At 36.7% G+C, this 21,714-nt stretch overlaps 1 protein-coding gene across 3 annotated transcripts in view; it reads left to right on the top strand.

The window, feature by feature from the left end:
- Positions 1–21,714, top strand: part of PPP3R1 (protein phosphatase 3 regulatory subunit B, alpha) — a 40,684-nt gene that overhangs the window by 1,243 nt on the left and 17,727 nt on the right. Inside the window, exons 1-2 of one of the 3 annotated variants that reach the window (XM_059828531.1) lie at positions 20,068–20,097; positions 20,202–20,226. The exons of 1 other annotated variant lie outside the window; for it this stretch is intronic. The gene's annotated coding sequence lies outside the window, so the exon portion shown is untranslated. Of the gene's footprint in view, positions 1–20,067; positions 20,098–20,190; positions 20,227–21,714 lie in introns of those variants that run through there. One more of the 3 variants, XM_059828532.1, reaches the window with a different exon arrangement.

Here is a 21,714-nt window from a genome sequence, read left to right as displayed (position 1 = left end):
GAGCCGAAAATGGGTTTCCTTTTGTTTTTAAGGAGGGGATTGCAGTCTGTCTTTTAAAAAATAAAGTTATAGCAGAAACCGTTGCGCCATGCTCGGGTTGTCTTTGTGTGTACACTTGAATGTCTGTTGGACGTGCATTTGGAGAAATATTTTGAAATGTGTAAAGGTTTGGTTTCAGCTGGGGACTAAACCAATGTGTTTACTGAATGCCTTCGCGCAGTCTTGGAGTACGTTAAGGCTGTGAGAAAAGAAGGCTTGTATTTTGAGAACAAGGAATTAATGAAGTAGACTTAAAAAGAAAAAAGTTATGATTAGAAATTACATGATGGTTGCAATACTGTTAATTGCTGTGAATGTGTAGATGAACAGTGATCATCTTCCACACAACAGTTGTGCTCGTGCTGCTATTAGTTGGGTCTTTTGTGAAAATTTTGTTCTCGGAGAATCGCCTGGTGAGATATGCTAACTATGCATAAAAGGAAAGAAAATGATATTTAACCATGATGCCATTGTGTATGTTAGTGACCTGTAATGAACCTAACTTTCATGAATGATTAACTTTTTTTTTTCTTTCTTCTGTTGTGACTAGAGCTGTCCTAGCATCTTTTGATGGTACAATCATGTTGATTATTACTGTGTGACTTCTTGAACAATATTTGTATATGATCAATTGCAATGTGTAAATGCAGATGCTGGGGAAAAAAAGGTATGCTGGATATTATCTCTGCTGGTAAAGGTGTTCACTTGCTCACATAAGCAGTAACACCAGGAGAGTTTTCACTGTAGCTGTATCAGTATGCTGGTTCTGATAACACCTGATCTTAGGTGCCTTATAGTCTGAAAACCAAGCTAAAACTAAACAGCTGATAAAGATTAAAAAACCCCCGTTTCATTTAAGTTGCCATTCTTTTTGCTGCCATTACCCTGTGGATGTTTTCACTGAAAGAGTTCAGTTCTAATGAAGAAATAGAGTACACCTTGTTTCAGCCTTTACTTTATTAGAATAGAGCATTTTTTTTTCACAGTTTAGAGTAACATTTCTTTCGTGCTCTTACAGGACCAGAGAGCTGACACTTACAGTGAAGAAAGAGGTGAACATACTGTTGTGTTCATAGTAGGTAGCTTAAGATAAAACATAAACATCTAGTGAGTCAAAGAATGTAGTTCTGGATGTTTTGGTATAGCCAGTTCTAAAATAATCTTTCAGGCAGAGCATAAGATGATGAGTCCATTACGTAATGCTAGAAGTAATGTTGATATGCTATTTCTGTCAGAGTTGACTTAGCAAGTTTTTCCTATGAGTAGTATTTTCTAGGAAAAGGTAAATAACACAGGTAGATGCTATTAAACAGTCTTGGGTTTGGATAGATAAATTCTGTTTTCTTGGGATGGTCTGCATTCTGGTTTATATCCAGCTCTTGAGCTTTACAGTTGTACAGGAGTCACCCAAACCATGTTACGTACCCATCTTCTTAGCTAGGCTCTATTCAGTTGTTTTGACTCACTTTACTTGAGTAGTGGTGCTTCTGGTGCATTTTCTCCAGCTGAAGCTGATCTAACAGTGTTTCTAAATTACTGAAGCCAAGAACCATCAGAACATTTTTTTGCAATAAAACAAAAAAAACCCAGAAGACCATCTTGAATAATCGTTTACTGTTTAGCAGGGGGGGTATTAAATAAGTTGGTTCTTAGCTGAAGGAAAAAACTACTTATTCTATTACCAAATGATAATTTCAGTGCTATCATTACAAACATCTGAATGAAATGTAGTGAAACATCAGTTGAGTTTTGTAAGAGGTGGCAGGAACTGAGAGGCACTCACATGGTCTGTCTTATGTCTTAAAGCCTACTGGTGGTCTTCTGCCACAGGTGGAATGACTGGTCTAGGATTCAAACTGTGATGCTCATGTGTAGGTCTTAAGAAGTATTTGATAGGCTTATTTAAGCTAGTTTGTTCAATAAAAGATTTCAGTTTGGAAGTAATTTTCAGAGGCATAGTTTAGAGGCTAATTTGAGTATGCGAGTTTACTTAACTCTGATCTACAAAGGAAGACAGATCCTGTTGGTGGAGGAAGAAAGAGACTTTTTAAAAAGTAATTACATTTTTTCACTATTTCTGTGGTTGAAGTAGAATTCTGTCTTTATATGGTTAAACTATTAATTTAACAATAGGGAAGAAGGAAAATTGAGTAGTTTAAGGGAAGATGGTTTGTGGTGGGCATGCCTCGGGAACTTCAGAATACTCATCTTCTAAGGCATCTGACTTAGCACTAAAAGGGAAGCTTTAAAAGGGAGTGAGATTAATCAACATCTAAATTGGGGGTTTTATTCATATCTTAAAGGAGATGGGACTATCTTCTGTTGATCAGTGCCAGAAAAGGAGGCTTCGGTAATTCTGGTATTTCTGGGGAAACAAAGGGGGCAGAAATGCACATTTTAGTGCCAAACCATTTCTTGGTCTGCTTCTGCCTCCTCATTTCCCTCACTTTTGTATGTCAGAAGGACATACAAAAAATTGTTAAGGTGTAGCCAGGCTACTATTAGAAAATTATTTATCAGTTTTGATTGACATAATACATACTTTCAAGAAGAAATGAATCTAGTAATGAAGATCTTACAGCTTTCTTGCAGCTGGGTGTGGAATCAGTGCTTACCTGGTGGTGTTGCAGAAGGAATAGCTTTTTTTTAATTGTAGGTATGCTTAATAGTGTTCTCCTACTGTAATTCATAAATTACACTTGCGTAAGATTTTTCAACATTGCTTTGATTTCCCTGCTAGTAAAAGAATTCTTTTGCTTTCCCTCCCCTTTTTTACTGCCTGTGTTTAGCTGAGTTTTGTTAAAGAAAATTGTGTCTTCTCCTAAAATGTAAGTCTGAAAGGTAGTTGAGCATGAAGCTGTTAAGGCTTTGGTTTAGTTATATGAAATGGTGACCAAAAATTGTGTTCATAGGAAAACCTTTTTTGTAATCTGAGCCAATATATGGCTACTTGAAAGTGATTTGCTCTTGATTTCCTTGCCCCTCCTCTTTCCTCCCAAGCCTGTTCTCCGGGCTCTGGGTAGTATCATCTGTGAATTTCTAATCGGGAGAGAAATTACACTGCACTGTTTGTTGATTAGCAGCCAATTCATTTAGTGACACATTTTGCTATTTTCCATCCCTTCCTTCTTCTGGCCTATATGTTTTTCTCTTTTCCTAAGCTTGTTTATTCCTGTGTGTTCCCTACAGAAGGAGCACGGGGCAAAGGGGGCTGGCTGTTCCCATGCTTCCTACATGCTAGTTCTTTGCCAGAATCGTCAGCAGAAATAGGGAAGGTGCTGCTGGGTGATGTCCTTGTCATGATCAAACTCCTCTGCTTCTGGAGGAGCAAGCACTGCAAGGATGGGGGAGTAAAGATTGAAGTGATGGGGAAGGAATGATGAGAGGCATGGATCTACATCAAAAGAGAAGAGTGAAAAGTGCGTATGCTTAAAGGTTACACAGTTGGAACCTTCTGAGCAGGATATTGTAAGAGAATAAGTATCTTGTTTTACTTGCATGCCCCTGTTAATTAAAACGGAAAAAGAAGTTGGGACTCCTGGAAACTGTAAGAGTTTTGTTGGCCGACTTGATTATATAAATTACTTAAACATGTTCTTTCTTTCCCAAAGACTATAAGAGCTTATCTTTCTGTGCTCTTATGAAGCTGGTAAATATTGTCCTTGTTGTACAAATGAAAAAGGTTGAGGTCATGGCGGGGTAATAACTTATCCAAGGCCCTTTTTATTGTTTAGAAGTTAACATTAGTATGTGATGTCGGAAATGGATAATGTATTTGTAGCTCTGAAAATAAAAAGAAGCCTAAATCAAATTAACTGCTACAAAATTTGAGGTCTTGGGGCTGATGAGTTATTTGAGTTAGAATGCAGCCACTAGAAAACTTGCTGTACTCTGTCCATTTGGCTTAAGGCGGCATGTGATGGTGTGCAGTGGTTGAAAGCTTGGCCATACACTACCTTCTTTCAACATCTTTGTAGCATTGTGTTAGCCACTTGAAGTGACTTCTTTCAGAGATTAGACCTGGAAATGGGCCTTTTATATTCCATAAAAGCTATTCAGTTTCGTAGATGTCAGCAGCCTAAAGTAATCTTGCCACCAGCAGTTCGAGAAAGATCTGCCACAAAGATTACCTTAGTGTGCTGAGTGAAGTGGGACAGGCTTGGATGTGGACCAACCAACATCTTTTAATCTGGAATAGATAGATCTTTCAGTATACCAGTTCAAGTATTTTGGGAATGTTTTCACTGCTGTTTCTCTGGATCAATGATCAGGGAGCTTAAATGACTTGAAATTCATGATTTCATAATGATTTAAGTGCAAGACTAGAAGCAATATATTCTGCTTGATGTATGATGTAGCTAGATTATTTTGGTCACTGTTTTGAAATACTGTATTTCCTTAGTAATATTGAATATTGAGGTAAATTTAACCAGGGTTAAACTTTAACTATGGCTTGTCTTCCTGTTCAGGTCTGGTCTATATAATTTGGATGGCAAAAGTCTGTGGAGAGGGTTGTTGGTTGGGTTTTTTTTTTAAAGTTCCGGGTATGTTTAAGAATAAAACCCACATCTTTCAAGTGAAGTAATTTTTTGAGTGACAGTTCTTTTAAATAGGAAAATTTAATCTTGACATTTTATGTAGCTTTCTAAATGTGTAACTTGAAAATTTTAATTTTGTAACTATACTTTATTAGGCCTTTTCCACAAAGACAGACCTTTAAAATGTTTTAATATATTGCTTTTAGATTGTACCTGGCACAGCCACAAGCACATTGTTACTTTAACTGCTTGGGAAAACTGTGTAGATGGTGCAAAAGAGGCTGGAGACTGTCTGACTTGCTTGTAACTTGACAGTCAGTTGGCCCTGCTATTGATACTCCATTCCACAAATAAGGAAGAATCCCTAGTGATATAAATAATAATCCTTAACTGTGTTAAAGAAGTCTCAGAAACCATTTAAATGCTTTGGATTAAAGGACAGCATTGCTCATGAACTGCCAATAAAAATCTTGGCTTCCAAGCTGTAAACAGGTTGTGCCAGTTAATACATTCAGGTGAGTATTTGTGAAGTCTGTGTTGGTAGGCATTTTCAAGCAAACTGTTAAGGCAAAGAACAGGAACTCCCCCAGTAGGCTGATAACTGTGCCTATTTTAAAAAGCTGATGCAGTCAGTTTGAAGTTCAGAAACACTTTATATCATTGTCTGAGTTAGGTAAAGTAGCAATTAAAGAAGTTGTAAGACAGTTGTTAGTTAAAGAACTTCAGTCAGAATTTGGGAGGGGCAGGAGAGGGAGGGATTGGGTAACAGATAGGAAGGCCAGGGTTAATATGTTTCTGGGAAGAAACTCAGGTACTGGAAAAGTGGATTCAGCTGTGATTCTCACAAGAATGTAATCTTAGGATTATCTTTAAATGCTGTGGAACTTCTTTTCTTCCTCCGGTATATTTGTGACCTTTATTTTAAGCAGCTGGAAACTTTGGGAAGGAAGACATCAGCTACAGTACTCCTCTCTCTTTCTGCCCCGTCTCTGTTGTCACCCTGTGAATAGCTCTTCTGTGTACATTTATCAGGTGTTTCAGTCTTTTTGTAATAGGTAGTAAAAGACAAAACAACTGTTGTTTCACTGCTGACTGCATAGGTTCTGAATAGCATCACTGAAGTTGGAAGAAGTCACTTGAATACCCTCTGCTCAATGATACTATGGCTGGCAGAGAGGACTTGAAAAGGAGGTTTTTTGGAAGCAAACTCCATGGGTATGACTTTAGGCTTGAACTTATGAAGGAGAACTTCTCATGTACTTTGTAGGCATGATGACTGAACAGCTTTTTCAGTGTTGTGTATGTAATGGTGTTCCCTTGGGGAAGTTTAATTTAGTATTAAGCCACTGCTTAACAGGCTTAGCACCTTGGTATCTGACCAGTTGTGGGTCAATTTTGTTGATAACACTGAAGGAACACTTCACAGATTTCACAGGTAAAAGTTTAATTGCATGTAGATCTGCTAACAAGTCTAGAAAAAAAACATGATAAATAGGAGAACTTCTAAACAGCAATAACAAAAAATGCCATATGAATAAATAGACTTGATTTTCATATTTGACTTAAGTAGACTATCTTAGTACTCTAATTGCTGTTCTTCATAGGGGTATCTAGTAAAATACCTGTTCCCTACTTATTCTTAAACTTTTTAGAGATTCTTATAAAAATGGTGTTAGTTTTCCTGAAGTATTTTATTCAAAACACTACATTTGGTTCTTTTAGTAAAAAGATTAAAGCATTTGCATTGGGTACCACTGGTGTTAGTTTTTTATTTCAGACAGTACGTTGAAAAATCAGAGTAGTGATGAACGTAATTTATAAAATATGAAAGGTTAGTAAGTTTGAATCTTGTGTAGTCTTTAATGTTAGAGTGCAACTCTAATGTTGGTGTAGCTGGGTTTGCCGGAGTTCAATTCTGAAAAATTCTCTTTGGAGAGGCCTTGAAAAAATGAACAGTGAGCTAGAAGGTGGCCAAATTCCCTTTCTTGGTGAGGAAAAAAAGTCACATGACTAAAAGGGACTAAAGTTGAGATGAAGTAGAAGATGGTGGTATACGATTTAGGCATTGTATGTAATGATGTAGTAGTACTGTAATGCTCTATCGTGGGGGGCAGAGCAGCTAAAGATTCCAGAAAAACTGGGAAGAATTGATTTGAGTGAGTGATTTTTTTAGCAATAGTTTTATCTTGGCTACTTTCTCAGAAGTATTGTTTAGCATCTGTGCAGTGTCATAAATGTTTTGTGAAGTCAATCCATGTTACCCAGCATCTCACAAAGAGCAGTTAGAACACTTATTTTAAAATTAGAAGTGTTCTTTGATTTGCAGTTCATATTACAGACTGGTGTACAAATGTACACATATTATATGCTGTCTTTAAGGTTTGCAAGCAGTAAATTTTTGGAAGGGTAGCCTAGGAAGAGGTAAGATGGGAAGTAGCAGAAAGATGGTAGCCTGTGTTTCTGTGGGCAGACTGTGTACATGTGCACAGTTGTGTCAGTGAGTCTTTGGGGGATGGATGCTGTTACTTGTACGGTGCGTTGGACTAGGATGACTACATTCTTGATCGCGAGCCTCCAGAGCAACTGGAAATTATTACTGGAAGTCACTGGGACTCTGCAGGGGTGCATCTACTTGACTTATTTTGAGACCTGTGGACCCTATAAATAGCAGTAATTTATGTACATTTACAACTTCTGAAAATTTACAGCTCTTCAGGACAGCTGTTTTTAATTGTATTGCTAGTTACAGCAATTAATAAGCTTTGATTTCTGACAGGAAGAAGGAATCTTTTCTTTAGCAAGTGCTGTGAATCTTTACCAAAAATAATGCTAACATCTATAAGTAAATGAGATTTTTGATAATTCTTCAAACATTTAACATAAGCTTGTTTATAAACTACTGAAACTGGGTTGGAATTCTAATGTAATCTTTTGAGTACCCTTTTATTAGCTTGTAGCAAAAGTGCTAGATGTCTCTATTTGATACTGAATGTTAAATATTTGCATTCCTGTACATAAATATAAGAAACAAGTCAGTTCCTGCACTGAAGAACTTAACCTAAAATATTCTATCTTTTTAATTGCATTTGAATATTATTTCATGTAACTAACTCCTGAATGGACACGATCTTAGTATTATTATTAAAAAAAAGTCAGTCATTTTGCTTTCCTTTGATCAGAAAGTCTATGATAATGATAATTGGGAGACTTTGGATATTTGCAGTGCTTCTTTTTCAGAAAATAAATTCCTAATTTGCTGGAAATTCTAGAGTGCTGGAAATTGTAAGTATTCACTTAGAATGGAAGCTGGTAATGCCTGGAAGACCTGTTTAATGTTTTGTAAAGTTCTTGATATTTTAATTACAATGGTTTTGATCCCTCTGTATTGGATCACAGTGTTGGTAGGGACTGTTTTCAAACCATATGACTCATCTTTATTCTTTACTGAATTCTTCATGAGTCCTTGAGTGGCATAAACTAAACCAGAGCTTGTTAGAATGTCTCAATTTAATAGCTGACAAGCTGTAAGTTCTGATGAAGTTATTTTGCTTTTGGAAAAAAAGGGAATTAAGTATGAAGATTAGTGTTAACTGTTAGAGGTGGTTAAGAATACTGGAATACAATGTCTATTTTGCAGATTCTGTATCTATGCAACAATTCCCCTTCAGCATAGTCTGCTTCTTCCTCTGATTTGCACGTCTTGCCCAGTTCTGCAGCTTTGCCTCCTTGATTGTTTTCTGTTCTTGTGAGCTCGTGAAATCAAATCCCATTTTTGAACTATCTTTCCTCTTTTCAGATACATGTCCTTTATACAATTCTTGGCAATGTTCTTCAGCATCTTTTGTGATAGATCCTGAATGACATTTTATTAATTGTCTACTTTCTTTTGTGATCTTTTATGCTCTACAGTTTCTGTTTTTTCTTGTTGGCCAGCCATAAGACATCTCCCTTTTTTCCAACTCAGATTTCCCTTTTTCTAAGTGGTTTTAAACTGTTTATAAGTTTCTTAAATGGGAAGAAGGGCTGGTGACAACATCTATTCATGCAACCTGTTTCTGTGCTCTTGTACCATTTGATCAAGTACTGTACACTGACCTGTGTCACTTCCCCGAAACTTTTAAGTAGTTGTGGCATAGCCTATGTGAATTGGCGATGTTCTCTGAATTAGCACTTAAACTTCCCAGCTCAAGGATGTTTGACTCTCAAGCTGTTAGTAGACTGATGTATACTGTAGAGCTGCATCAGCTTTCCTTTCCCTCCAGGCCTTCTTGGATCCATTTAAAAATATCTGTGCAACTGTTCCCAAAGCCTTAACCTTTGCAGTTAACTCATTACTTGAATGCAGTGTTAAAATCTAAAAACTTAGGATAATCAGTTGGTAGAGAAAGATCCGCTGGTCACATTGTTCTTGACTATTTCCAATCTATTTCTGTGAATAGGGAATTATATTCAACTGTAGTATAGTCTTTTACACTTTGTGTCTTCATTTCTACAATGTATCTTCCCTATTTTCTTTCCCCTCTGCAAATACCACTTGCAGCAGTACAGTGAATCTGCTCTATCTAAACCCGCTACAAAAATGAAGCTTTCTAAACTTATTTTATAACTGATACCGATCCATTCTTTGCTTGCACAAGTTGGTGAACAATTTGTAGCGAGGGAACTTTGGTATACCAGATACCTTGGGAACCAATACATTAATTTGTATGTTTGTCGGTTGCTGTCAGAGTATAACATGCTCCATTTCATTTCCAGCTAGGTTCTCATCTTTCATATTTGCCTCAGCCTGAAACATGTGTGAGGTATCTCTGATCAGTCACAAGCAGGCCTGTAGCCATTTCTCTTCAAAGAGAGGTATTACTCCATTTTAATGCTCACAGCGTTGCTGAGGAGTAGTAGTGTGAAACAGATCTAATGATTATCAGTTTTCTTCCTGCCTGTAGAGTTAGGGCTTTTAGTGTTATATCTGATCGTTTTGGTACAAGCAAAATCAGGAAGTTCAGAAACTTCAGAATACTGAGCCACCCTTAGTTTTACTCACTTTTTTTGTATCTAGAGTGTCACAAATCATATTTTTAAGAGGTAAAGTGTTTGATTCTACAGATGTTGATAACACTTGCCTTTAGCTTTTTGAAAATTACTCCAAAAAAAAGTTTAACTTTGCAAGTGTGGTAACAAGTACTATACCTTTAAGTGACAGCAATTTCCACAACATAGTAAAGTATGCTTAAAAAACAATGCAGAAAAAAGAAAAGCCTACCTTTTACGCCCCTCGTCAATACAGTGGCAAAAGAGCTTGACTGGAAGTATTATAGAGAATATAACTTTTTTGACTGTTTCTGTTGATTTTGGAGGGGAGGTATTGAACTACCAATTAATTTGGCAGAGTTTTTACTGGGATTGTTCTAGAGAGCTGTTTGAAGCTCCCTAGTTCTTTTTGGTTTTACAGTACCTGGAAGTGCTGAGAATTAAATTGGCATAATTGAAAACAGCCTCATGAGAGTATATCTATATATAGCAAATTATATTTCAGTATGGCTTTAGGTCAAGTTAATATCTTCTTGTAAAGAAACTGTCTGTTCCTATTTCTATGTAGGTCAGCCAGTGATTAATTCTCAGTTTTTATGGACCACTGTTTTATTGCTTTGTGTTGGAGTGAAAGTTTTGAACATTGTCTGTTTTCTGGGAAGGTACTCCAGACAAAAACTCTTTTGTCTCCAAATAGTTGCAGAGAAAGGGAGAAGCTGAGAGCTTTAATTGCCTAGTAAATATTTTACCTGTAGAATGGGTGTTTTGACTCTTTTGGGTAGTTTTGTGTTTCTTCATTTGACAGGCTATAAGATGCTAAATAGTAGCTTAAGTATAGTATGTTAATTAGTAGTGAAAACTGTGTGACTTTGTCCACAGTCCCTCTGGGTTCTCCCTGATGCTTCCATACTTTGGCTTAATGTTGAGAATGAAGTTTTATTTCCTTTGTTCTATGTGTTACTCTATTTTTCCAAATCTGAAGTTGTTGTTCTTTCACACAGGCATGTACACAATTTACTGTTTTCAGCTGCTTGGATTTTCTATGTTCATATTCACCAGTAAAGGGAAAACATACCTTTTTATTAATAAAAATAATTAAATCAGAGAAGATTATAAATGGCTGATATCCAATTTATATCCATTACTGTCCCTAAGAACAAGATCAACATGATATGCTTTGGGTTTTATTCCCTTTAGTATCCCCTCAAGTGTAAGGTGTCTTTGATTTTGAAGGAATTTGTGGCCTATTTGACACCCTACTCATTGTCATTTCTTTGTTATTAAGATGTTGACCCTTAACTCTGATAATCCCGTGACATCTTAGTCGCTTGTTATAATCTTCAGTCATGTTTTTTGCTTTCTCCCATACTGTTTATTATAAGCTTTTGCACTATATGCTGACAAACAAAATGGCCTTATTTGAAATGCTCTCTAAAACTCTTTAACTCCGCTTTTGTTATGCATAGAGGTTTATGGTTTGGTTTTTTTAATTTGTCACTGACATGTCTGTTGCCTTGCAGCCTTCTCTGTATTTTCTGCATTGTTTTGTACTTGGATTACAAATTTTCTGGTTGGACAGCATGGTCTTGTTTTTGTTTTCACTAGCATGGTCTTTGTCAATGTGACAACACAGTCATGGAGTGGATTGGTTGGGGAAACTATTGCAGTTACCTTTAAAGTTGGGAAAGAAGGCTGCTGTGGGCTCTTTAGCTAAGGGAATTGAATAAACTTCAGTGAAGAGACTTGTGCAGTAAACCTGCTAAGAGGTTTTGTAGGTGAAACCAATATGTTAACATAAGTGGAACAAATCAATTAGTGTCTTGCAAATTTTTTGTCACTTCGCTAGAAGCAATGGAGGACCAACCTGTCTCACCCCAAAGACTTTCTAATGTGAACTCTTAATTGCATCAGAACTTACTTTGATTTAGTGGTGACAGAACTTTATTGTTCCCCTACTGAAGGTTGAGTTGCTTCAGAGTCTTTCTGGGAAACTCCTTTTCTTGGCTTTTGAAGAGTTCATTATTCATTTATATGCAGTTAAAATTACAGGGTTCTGAGAACTTTCAAGAGTGATGCAAGCTTTAGAAATGCCAGCTCCATAGCGATTGCATAAGTAGACTGGGTTGCTACCTCTAAGACTAGTGGCTGGGAACTGCCAGAAGTGAAATTGTCTAATAGCACACAGGGAATTGTACCTTAGCTCATAAAGTTAACACTTTTTTTCCTGTGACTCTTTTTCTTTCAAGTTTATTTGCAGATTGCAGTGCTTATGCAAGTTTTTGCAACGACAGATCTTGTTATTTTGGATGAGAGTTTGTAGTTTCTTGTATGTACAAGGTTTTGCTTTTCTTCAAGTAACAAGATTTATTTGTTAGTTTTCTAAATATGGCACAATCTTTTCTCTGCCTCACCTTGTTTTAAAAACTGCATTGTGTTTGTCTCAAGCACTGTTAATTAACTCCACCTGATGTTGCAAACTGTCAGGGAGGTCGTTAAATAGAGCAGAAAACTTGAATATTCGCACATTACAAATGCAACGATGGAGTTACATTAAGTTTAAAGCAATCGCAGTTATCTTCTAGGGTTTTATTATGCCTACATCAAACTTACGTAAGAACTTCTGGGCATAGACACGTATCTATTGAATGATACTGTCAGTGCTAACTGTATGCTTTGGCTTGGTGGCTCCTTTTCTCCTCTAAATTCAGGAAAAGGACTTTGCAGTTAAACAGTTTTCCATCTATGGATCATGCTTTCTTCTTAAGCAGTTTTAACAAACTGTTTTCTTTGGTGATTCTACTGAGTCCTTATGTCTCATTCTGTCTTAGGTGACAATTCGTCTTGAAGACACTTAGTTTATCTGCAGATGAGTAAGTGTAAATGCAATGTTGCGTGTGTATGTATGTATAGGTATGTGATTAAACCAAGCATTTTATTGTACCTTCGAGGCCATGCAAGTTTAGATTTTCACTGAAAGCTCTGCAATTGTAACGGAGTTCAGATAGGAAATGCTGTGGTGTTTACGTACATGAATATAAATCTCATAATCCCTGCTATAACTTTACGGGTTGCTTTTTGGTCCTGAACACTTCGAATTCAAAACATTAAAATTTAAAATGAGTGGTTTTACTCTATTTGACTAGATATGTTTTATTTCTATCTTTCCTTTAATATTAATAAAGCAAAAGGGCATATTAAAGATAAAGGCTGAACCCTCTTATAATTATACTCTTGCTTTCTTTAGTTTTCCTGTCTGGTAGAGGCTTTGGCAACAGTAGCTATCTCTAATTTTGGGTTTGCTTCTTGCTTCATTGGTATAGGGCTTCCCTGTGGTATCCTAGAATAGCTACTTGACTGTGATGGCCTTAAGCCATTAATATCTCATTTTGGAGGAGACCCATGGACAGTGGAGGATTTAAATAAAGCATAGCAGAAGTGACTGGCCAAGTGCCAGCCAGAGGACAAGTGGCTTCCCTTAAAATGACTGACAGAGCTTGAGCAGAGCCATGACTGGATTAGATGGTGACTAAGGGGTAAAGTGCAGGCTTTTCCTAAGACTTGTACAGTCTTTCTTGCCTCCTGCATCCTGAGGGGGGATGTGATACAACCTGATGTACATCCGAGAGGGAAGAATCTTCTAAAGAATCATTACTACTTTTGTTATGAACAAATTGAACAAATGTATCTAAAATAAGGTTTTTGTAGTAAGACTTTTTCTTTTTTCAACATGGCAAAGGGAATTTTAACACTTAACTCTGCGTACTTGCAAAGAACAACAATGCCGGAATGCTGTAACAGCTTTAACCTGACCTGATCTCTACTGTAATCCCAAATCCGGCAATCCACTTTGCCTTGGTTCATTATCTCTGATGTCTGCAATTTAAATGCCATGTTCAAGAATTAGGTATTAATCTTTTTTTGAGTTCCTTCAGTACTGAAGGTCACAGAGCGTTTTCTTTAGAGGCAAGATTAACAAATTTAGGCTACTTTAGGGATAACACACTTAAAACTTGGAATCTTCTCCTTCCAAAAGTAAGTTAAAAGAAGCTGTGTTTTTTTTTTTAGCAGTGCCCTTTTTTGACTACAGAATGCTTGTAGCCTTCCTTAATGTTTGCTGTTGATTAGCATTCAGGTGAGATATTGAGTTAGACTATTAACAGCAGCTGCAAGTCCTGTCCCATTTACCTTTGTAGTTTCACCTTTGAGTTAAGAACATACATAAAAACTGAGCGCTGATACAAGTTTGGTAGTTTATCGGAATTCTAGTAAACTTCCCAAGAAGTGTAACCGAAAGTGTTGGGCAAACAGTTACCATAGCTTCAAGGGACGATGATTACGCTCATTGGCAGGTACAGAAGAGAGCACAGTTTATGCTGTAGTCCCGGAATGGAGACTGTAACCAAAGATGAAGGTGGAAGGAAGCATATGTTGGTAGGCTTATGTTATTGGTCTTAAACAGCTAGGTGGAATTGTAAGAGAGATGCTGAGGAGTTGTGGATGTATCATGTGAGATAGTTGTATCCTCTTGACAACTCTGGCTGCCAGAAAATGGAAAATGTCTCCACCTCCTCAAAGGAAACCATAAATTAATTGGACAACAAAGTGTTAACTAAATAGAACTGTAAGATTTTTTTAATCCCACATGAAACTCCTTCATTTTCTCTAGCTCTTTGAGATTATTTTTTTAAAGAGAAAAGATTATTAGACCTTCTAAAGCATTTGACACTTCAGTTATTGCATTATCTGGGCCATTAAAAACATGCTTCTCAGTTTTTTTTCAACTCTTGTAGAACTGAAATTTGGATAATATTTGTGTATGTGAATAAAAAGTGGAGGAGAACACGTTAGCAATCCCTTGGCAAATTTAGAGTTGAAAAATGTGTACATTTTATGCATTAAGGTGCAAGAATTAGATGATAACAATTTTCAGTTTCTCTCCGTTCATTTCTTTGTGGGCCACATCTGGTTTAGTGTCTCCAACATGAGAAGCTTCAAGTATTGGGTTGTAGCTGAGTCAGAGAAGTTAAAAATAGTTAGAGAAATCCCTAAATAAAATAAACTCTTGTACCAGAATAAGTAGTCTTCCTGCAACTTTTTTCCTCATGCTTTATGGGTTTTTCCCAATGACCAACAGTCATACTTGGGAAAGCAAGTATGTCCCAAAACCACTTGGAATAACTTTAAAGCAAGTTCAAGTTTGCGGGATTTCTTAATGTTTAGGGTGCATCCTAAAACTTGGTGGATGCTGAATCCATTTCTTGTCTCTGTATACTTAGGAAACTCCTAAACAGCTCATAGGAAGTACTAACTAAATACCAAGATTGAAGGTCTACATAAATTTCATAGTTTGCTTCTGTATATGTATCTTGTGTTCAAAGTCCAGGAGAAAATAACTATAACCCATTGCGGTAATATGCACCTTGTTTCTGATTGACTACAGAATTAAAGAAATAAATGGTGGATACTCTTCCATAAAAATACTGTTTATTCTTTTGCTAACATAACGTTGCAAAATTTATTTGGTAAAGACCATGTTCTGTGTTTCTTCCATGACCCATGCCATTCTGTGAATTCAATATATGATGACAATTCTAGCTTGGAGTTTTAATAATAAAAATTATCAGTTTTAATGGGAAGTTTTACTCAAAGATCAGAAGATCACAACTCTTAAGTACCAACTGAATGCCTGAGTCCTTTACTGTCACGCTTGTGGTCTGTGCTGCTTACCTGGTACCATTACTGCAGCTTCTATGTTTTTCTTCCTTGCCTTTTCTTTCCTTATTTTTTTTCTGTAATCACTTGCTTTTCTGGATAACCTGTAAGAATTCTTTGCTTGTTTGTGACCTGTTTAATTCCTTCTGTTGCACATGTGGACAACGGAATGTTCACACCAAAGGGTAACAAGGTGCCCAGATTCGACAGTCCAAATGCCAGAGGTGAAATGAGATTGTTTCCAACTTTCAGGTGCTGTATTGGACTTCTAGGTAGACAAGATGATGACTATGAAATATGTGGTGGGACTCTTCCACAGCTTTGGTTACAAAAATGAGTGGGGCATAAGCAGAGCTGAGGTTGTGAAAATTGTGTAATTGTGAAGGTTCAGTAAATTGTCATCTGAGTTGGATTCAGCTTGTAAGTCTTGCATCTTAAACTGCTGTCGTACTATTTTAGCTTCAGGATTAGAGGGGCAAGGAATTAGACTGCCCCTCAGAAGAGTGAATGGATTTGTTGATGGCTGGGGAAAAATAATGTCAGATTGGGCAGTGTAGTATGGCGTACCACTAGAAGATACTTAATTTTGGAACTTACTGAATGTGAGGCGGGTGTCGGGCATTTTTATGTATTTCTTTAATTCCTTCTGTGGGTCATGATCTTAGAAACTAGGCTGAGAATTTGGGGTCAACAGTGAAACTATCACTGCTCTTAAGTTGCTTGAACTTCAAGGTGTCTTCTAATTTAATGCCCTGTAATTTCTTGACTTCACTTAATTCTTCTGCATCACAGTATCCGGCTCAACATTAGTATGGTCATAAGAACCTCAGAGGTAGATCTATCCTCTTAGTATTTGAGCAGAAGTCTTGTGCTAGAGAGCTGCTAATTCTGAGAAGCTAGTATTTGGGGGAGTTGCACTTTCTGTGCCTGGAATACTTTTATTGAAAGCAAATACTTGGTATCTGCTTTGCGTAAAACAATGTAAAAGTCACCAAGTTGTTTTACATGCTAATTTCTAAATTTAATTCTAAATTTCCTCACTATTATCAGCTCTTAAATTAAGTCCAGTCTTGTTTTAAGTAGATTTCTTTTAGTGGCTGCAATGAAAAGCCTAAAAGGTGACTTAATTACTCCGAGTCAAACACAAATGCCAAATTTCCTAGCAATCTTATCTAGGACATCTCCTTTACAAGTTTCCTTTTGTAGTGTACAAACAGATACTCCTGTTAAATATACTGGAAGATAATCAGTAGCATGTTTTTCTTGATTCATGGGCTCCTCTTGGGCTAAGTCACTTCTCTGTATTGGGTAGTTTGAGTGTTTTGTTTTTTTCTAATTAGATTTAACCAAAAAAGGCAAAGTATATTCACACTGTTTCTGAATGGGTAGATGAAGGTGTGTTTATTGCTGCTTTTTTTCCCCAGTCAAACCTTATTCCTGTTTGTCTTGTTTTAAGCTGTATTTGTTGTGGTGTCTACAGAAACTTTAGGCATGTCTTTTCATCTGTGCTCTGGTAAACTTCTTTTAGGCTTTAATTGCTCCAGTAAGTTGCATATGAAATGTACAAATTACAGTAGGTGACATTTTGCATATTTTTCTGACCGTCAGTTAATTCAGAAATTCAAATATTTAAGTGGCTTAAAGCCTCTGGGCTTCGTCTAAAATTCATTTTAACAAATATTTAAACCACTGTGGATGTTGTCTGTGTGCCGTGTTCTATTCACGCGAAAGTTTCTGCAGCCTCGATAACAAATACCGTCCTTTTTAGTTTGCCAACTTGCCTGGTGGTTGTTGATGAAGCATACAGTGCCAACCTATGACAGCCAAAGCTCTAATAACTTGTTAAACAAGGGCTATTAAAATAAAAACAACAACGAAAAAACCCCCAAACTCCAAACTTGTCTTCACCAAGCTGGCAGTTCTTCATTGTTAAAGCTTTGTGAAAATGGCAGTGCATGGAAAATGAGCTCAAAGGAGGACGAGGAGGAGGAAGAATTCTCTGCAACAGGTAATTTTCATTAATTGTTAATTTTGGTGGTATGGGGAAGCATGAGAAAAGATAGAGAAGCATTTTGTGTGTTTGTGGAAGAGGAAGGAGGGTCTTCTGAGTAGGCTCTCTTTAAATGCTGACTGCCAGCCTCTGCCATATTTCTTCTTAATACTCCCATTCTTTTCTAGTTGTGGTAGTAGGTGATGGAAAACAGCTTTTTGTGTAACTGGAGAATTGATTATCTTGATAATCCCTAGTCCTGACCCCCAGCTGACATGGCTTGGCTAACAGTTTCACTTGCACACTGTAGTTTCTTTCTTGTGATAACAAAGATAATTCGTAATGTAGAAGGTGCAGGAGCAAATGCAGGAAGCACAACATACAGCATGGTGACAACACCCCACAAGGTGCCCACACATCAGAAACACGAATGCAGAAACATTAGTAATGTTCCTTTTCTGTGGGAAGCTTTGGTGCATAGGTGTAACAGCTGCAGCTCAAGGCAGTTTGCACGTTTAAGGCCAGTTACAAGGATGAGCTTATTACTCTTCTTTGCATGTTGCTGCAGAAATCGTAGTAAATCTCTGACAACTACTCCTGTACATGTACTAAACAGATCTTGGGCGACCACTCTTGCTCTTGCCACTTGTTGAATTAGTTCATTGGCTATGGAAACAAATCAAAAGCTTTGAAACAATCTAACTTTTAAACTCTCCCAGGAGGTCATTTGTATTTGTAGTCCCTCATACACCACCTTTTAAGAACTAAATTTAGATGAGTCCGAAGCTTGACGTTGTGGCTTGCTGGCATTTAAACACATTTTCTGCTTTTATAAAAGCAGAAAGCTAATTGAAGGCTGACGCTATAATTTAAGTCTCTGAACTCTTTACAAAAAGATTTACATCATGTAGAAAAGTAACATAGAATTAAAGAGGTCTAGAAAGTATATTTTACTAATGTATGCTGAAGAACTGTTCTGCAGTCTGATATCTTACTGTGTACAAGCTGTTTTGTATAAACAACTTCAGCTAAGAATTTAGCTTCTGTTGCTAATTTTGCTAATTGCGAATTTCCTTTTTTATTTTTTATCCGCAGCTCTTCATGTCTTTCACTAAGAGGAAACTTGTCAAGATAATTGCCCTTAACTATCCTACCTTGGAGGAGTATGTACAAAACTGATCTTAAGAAGAGAGAGCGATTAGTATTTGAAGTAACTGCCAAAGAAAGAAATCAAGAAGCACGTTTTTATGGATAACCTACAGAAGAAATGAGGCTAAAGTCCATTGATAGGTTATCCTTAATCAGTAAAGAGGCACAGTTGCTGAAAGGAGAAAAAGGAAAATAATTGGTAGAGAATAAAATTGCAAAGAATATTTTTATTCTTAAAGGAACAAACTACATGTCATATGAAGTTCTGAAATATTTTAGTGACGTGTTTTGACTTATCTCTAGTGAACTGATATTTCTGCAGTATTCAGAACTTGGTCAGCTTTCTGTTAGTAGACTCTGGGCTGTTCCCTGATCTATAGTTATTTCTGTCTATAAGCCATGATTTTGCTCCTGTTTAACCAGGAATTAACTTCTAGGGATGTAAATGCATTCAAAAAAATTCCAAAACTATTCTAAAAGGATAAGGCTGTTCAAAATATCTGTAGTATTCCAGCTGCTTGTTCTCATTGTGTAACTCGAGAGGGAAGAGTTGAACTCCAGCAGTATGGTAGTGATACCCAGATGCAGCTGAGGAAAGCATGTTTTATACTAGGCGTAGGTGACAAGTAAATCTGTTGTGGAGTGTTGATGCTGTACAAGCTGCATTTCTTCAACAAACCATGTGTCACTTGTTTCTAAATGTGCTAATATGGTGTATATGAGAGGATAGTCTCACTTCATGTGAGGTATGCTAAATATGTATCTGGCAGGAAAGACTAGTATTATAATGAGTTTTTTTAAGTTGACAATCTTAAGAGAATTGTATCAGAACCTTGTTACTCTACACATTGATTTGTATAAATTAAGTCTGCATCCGAGGTGAAACGGCAGATGCTGTTTGGAGATTTTACAGTGACTTTTGTCTTTACAAATGAGTATAATTTTTTTAAAAATTTATAAAATAAAAAAAAGTCAATGCAGTGTTCTTCTGCTGAATAAGGTTTATAACTATGATGTAAAATTTTCTGTTAGTACATCCGATCACAAAGTTATATTTTCCAGCATTCTTTGGAATCCTACCTAGTCCTGGTGTTAAACTGTGGTAACTGTTTACATTAAAACTGTACAGATGACAATGGGTAATCTATTTTTTTTCCTTTTCTTAAAGGGCTCATTTGATACTTTATGAAGCCTCATAGCTGTGCTTCCCTCCCTGCTTTTTTTCGTAACACATTAATGTAGCTAGACCTTCATCTTAACTACCTACCTATTCTTAAGCAGCAAGAAAAAATTCAACCTATTTAGCAGTTGTGTTTCAGGGCTTACATCTTGTACAGCGTGTACACCTACTGATTGTATTTGGGGATAAATAAGTGACCTTTTTGTACTGCTGTTCAGAATACGATGAAAAATGCCTGCCCCCAAGACCAAATCATTAATCTTCATGTCTGAGGATCAAGTCTTTGGTATAGAGGAACACCTCTGTGTTTGTTCAGGTCACAGCTGTGCAAACAGGAATCTTGGCATGAGGAGCTTGAACACTTATTGGTACAAAAAAAAAAAAAAAATCAAAATATTTTTAAAACTTAGTAGAATTTTGGATTCTGCTGTGAAGATCAACACTCAGCACATCAATAGCAGGTAACTACTTTTTAAAATACCTTATTTAAATACTATGTAGTAAATATTGAATAATCATGTAACTTTTACATTGTCACTTACTAGATTTTTCTAATTTTTTGTAGATACCGAAGTTCCAGTCCTGGATAGGTAAGTATTCTTAACACTTCTTTTTAGCAGTAACTGTTTCACAGAAAAACTAAGCTGAAGTTTATTCACTGTTTTCTCTGCTCTCCAAATATTTTTTTAGGCTACTTCATGTAGATAACTTGATTATGGCTTAGCATGTGCATCTAGACGCATAGTAAGACTCCTTATAAATACTACACTTAGTTCACGAAATGAAAAAAGTTACTCCCGTTTTTAATTTTTCCTGCTCAATTTTCAGAAGCATTTTATGCTTCTTTAGGCAGATTGATTTTAGTAGCCTGTACTAGAAATTAACTTTCTCCCAATACCTGAAAAAGGATGTAAGTGCCCAGAACAGTCTTCAAATGTAGTTATGATTGTTTATTTGTGTGTGCATGTGCATAAGTGCACTGGTTTTAATTCAACTTTCTCCTTTAATTTGCAGCCTTCCAGTCTGGTGTTTTTCTTGCCTCTTCATGACCTCGTGTCTTGAGCAGCCTAGCTGGATCCCCTGGTTCCTGTTTCTTCTTGTTTCAAAATTCTGCTTTCCCCCATTTTAAATCCCCTACCCTTTTATATTCATATACATACAGTAGGCTTTTACTTCCTGTTGTGGTCTTCACTGTTTTTAATAAGACTTTGACTGGATTCTTTCCAAGGTTTTCCATGTGGCACTGTTCTCCTAGCTTCTTTGCCACAGTGGAATGAGTTTCTTTCGTAGAATATCTCAGTCATGCTTTTGAGGTTTTTAGGGACCTGATGGCCGTTGTCTACGTTTCTATCCTGCTACTATGTCTTGCTATAAGTAGACATCGGGGAAGAAGGGAAGAAGTTAAGGCTGTATCTTTTGCTGTTCTACTTATAAAGCAAGTGTATTAACTTTTTTAAAGAAGCAAGAGAGCTTGTGGATTGTGGGGGATAAGCAAAGTGTATGTGTTTTGGATGTTAAAAAAGCAAACAACCCCTCCACAACAACACATCTTCTCAGACATGTTTAGATTCATGAGACATTCGTTCTGCCCCTTTCTGTCCTTATTAGGAAATGCAGTTGCATGCTTCCAGGCTAAATGTAGTTCTTCCTTTTTTTTTCTTCTTTCAAGTAATCTCTGTATTTCTGTTCAATTTTGTATAATTTTGAGGAGTCTTTCTGTGCAAGTGCTCAGCTATGGAATCCCTTACGCTCCACACCGTTAAGAGAATCACTGCTGAATAGAATGTGTCTTAGACTCATCTTAAATATGTTTTGTTCTCTTGTATAAAACACTCCCTTAAAAATAACTTTTTGAAAATGTTTGGTTATGAATCTCTTCAGTTATCTGGTCACTCCTTTGCTGACTGATTCTGAAAAAATATTAAGCATGTGTGTATTTTGATCTTCTCTGGATCAAAGGGAAGCATTTGGGAAACAATACCAACTTTTAATTTTAGTGTCTTTTGGCGTTCATGTTGCAGTAGTTGTGGATTTCTGTATGTGCAAGTTCAAAGTGGCTGTACACTCAAAGTTTTAAT

This window comes from Gavia stellata, chromosome 23, assembly GCF_030936135.1.
Source record: "Gavia stellata isolate bGavSte3 chromosome 23, bGavSte3.hap2, whole genome shotgun sequence".
NCBI classification, from domain to species: Eukaryota; Metazoa; Chordata; class Aves; order Gaviiformes; family Gaviidae; genus Gavia; species Gavia stellata.
The sequence above is the reverse complement of the archived record's forward strand: the minus strand, read 5'-3'. Positions and strand labels throughout refer to the sequence as shown.